General features: G+C 45.0%; 1 pseudogene; it reads left to right on the top strand.

Moving 5' to 3' along the window:
* Window positions 1–1282: 1282 nt before the first annotated feature.
* Window positions 1283–2437, top strand: LOC146177843 (uncharacterized; annotated as a pseudogene).
* The last annotated feature ends 235 nt before the right edge of the window (window positions 2438–2672 follow it).

Consider the following 2672-nt stretch of genomic DNA (forward strand, 5'->3'; position numbering starts at 1 on the left):
AATCAGCTAGCTATAGATTTGTTGAAGGACGGAGGGGATATCGTGCTAGAAAAACTGGCCACCTTGTATACGCAATGCCTGGTATCATCAACGATACCAGAACCATGGAAGAACACAAACATTATCCTCATTCATAAGAAAGGGGACACTAAGGACCTTAAACATTACAGACCAATCAGCTTACTGTCTGTTACGTATAAGGTATTTACTAAGGTAATTTTTTGGCATGTTTTTTGTTGGCCGTTTATCATGCATCTACACCTTTTCATGATTATGCCTTGTTTATGGTTGGCTCTTCATGCCATTTTTCATTTATCACTCTGCATTTTGTTTTTACTTGCTTCTATGCCTTGTTTTTATAGCCTCTTCTGTGTTTGTTGCACCACGGTCGTTTTTTGTGGGCGGCCTTCTTGTACTGAGATTGTAATACGGCTACTGGGATTGCGATTCGGTATCTGAGAATGCGAGATATTGTAATGCTGCTACTGAGATTGCTATATCTGTCTTGTGAGTGCGCTTGCGTGTCCAGTTCCTTCTGTCAACTATAAATGCGCGGATCAAAAGCGTCCAAAATAAAGTTGTAAGTTCAGCGCAATTGTGTGTGTCCCTAGTCCTTTGTCCTTGTCTGCCAGCGCTGCGATACCATAACGTTTGATCACCTATGGGGCTGAAACGTGGAGGCTAACCAAGAGGGTTCTGCTTAAGTTGAGGACAACCCAGAGGGCTACGGAACGAAAAATGGTAGGGGTAACATTAAGAGATATGAAGCGTGCAGTGCAACGTTTTTAGATCCCTTTCAGTTTGAAAGCTGCGGCGCGGGGAGTGTCGTCTTTCCGTTTCCTGCCGCGCGGTGGCGCTCGCCACGCTGTTTGCCCCAAAACGTTGGTTTGCCCGACTGGCGCGGCCCTTTGTACCTGCGCTCGCAGTGTTTTTGCACGTGTGCGTGTTTGTGGTGTGTGGGGCCGTGATTATTGCCACTTGCTTATCTCTACGAAGTGAGTAGCGAACATGCCACGTTGCTTCGTGCCCGGCTGCAAAAGCGGTTATGACTCCCAGGCACCTGCTACCGGGAAAAGACATTTTTTTCGGCCGCCCAGTAACCCTGTACGTCTCCTAGAATGTCAGCGCATGATTCGCCGACTGGACAGAGAGCTTTCGAGCTCTTGCGTTGTATGTGATGTACACTTCCACGACGAGGATGTACTAAAACATTTTGTGTGCCAGATTAATGGTGACACTGTGACATGCCAACATATGACATGGCTCCAAAGATATACTGGTAATGTACCACTCAAGTTACTTTGTATGGAAAGTTTTTGCTATTCAGGTTAGTGCAGCTGCTGTCCCTGCCAAATATTTGATCACGTCCTTTTTTGCTGGGATCACTTCTAGGTCATTGAACGGTTTTTGGAGCTCCTTGACACTACTGAGAGGAATGCTGTTGAAAAGGGTTTGAAACTTTTTGCATCACAACTCACCAGTGAAGCCCTGCGGGTAACACTGCTGTCAGTACTTGACATCATACGATACCTGTTAGGCCAAGGCGCCCACTATATCTCGACAACCAAGCTCAATCAAGATCCTTTGGAGGTAAGAGCATAAACACAATTTCGTTTCTTTAATTTTAAAGCAGTGTGGTGTTCAGTAGCACTCATAAGCTCGTTTTATATTTTTCAGCGCCACTTTGGACTTGTACGCTCATTTGGAGGAGATAAATCTCATCCTACAGTTGTGAACTTTACCCAAATATTTCGACTGCTTAGTCTGTACACTCCTATAAAGACAGGTTTGCGTGGAAGTGTGGAGGGTGCACCGAGTGCTGTGCTTGTGGGTATTCAAGACACACTGAAGAAATGCAGAGAAGCACACTGATGCAAGCAAGCTCACCTGCGTGAACTGATTGAGTCGAGGATGCTCGACTTAACTTCTGAAGTTGACACGCCCGATCACAGTGACAGTGACCACATTTACTCGAAAGCAGAAGTCGATGAAAGCATACTGTACTATTTTTCAGGCTATGTGGTCCACAAATTCTCCAAAACCTCAACTTGCACTTCCTGCATGAAAGATATCAGCTCTCATGGGCCAGTTGTTGGCAAAGACGCATACCTTACAGTGTATAAATGCTTCAAGCAAGGATGCCTAAAGCATCCCACAAAAAAAGATGCTAGAGTTTACTAATATTGTGAACAAAGCAGTTTCGGTTTCCTTGAAAGGAGGTCCAGTTTTGGGGGACATTTTTTGGGATGTGTTTGATGAGCTGGAATTCCAAAACCTTGCCCGGCTTGGTTGTGCAGAACATAAGGCCACTTTTACATGCCAGGTTCTGCATTTCGTCATAGTTTCACGCATGTACTTCTATGCGAGAGACCAGAATCGCCGGCTGGAAAACAGAGAAAAGGTTGCCATTGCAAATAAAAAAGCTCGCCTTTTGTAGCCATTCTCTCTGTGCTTCCAACTCAGTGTGCCTGCATTTAATGCTTGCCTATGCTCACTGAAATTAACATTCTAAAAATTAAAGTGCAAAACGCTGCTCCCGGCTGTGCGATCATTGCAAATAAAAAGCTCGTCTTCTGCAGCTATCCCCTCCGTGCATCCGGCTAAGTGTGTCTGCATTTAATACTTGTGTCCAGTGAAATTGGCATTGTAAAAAACGTGAAAACGCTGCTCGT

The sequence above is a fragment of the Amblyomma maculatum genome, chromosome 10 (genome assembly GCF_055883805.1).
Source record: "Amblyomma maculatum isolate TAMU_Amacu chromosome 10, ASM5588380v1, whole genome shotgun sequence".
Lineage (NCBI taxonomy): Eukaryota > Metazoa > Arthropoda > Arachnida > Ixodida > Ixodidae > Amblyomma > Amblyomma maculatum.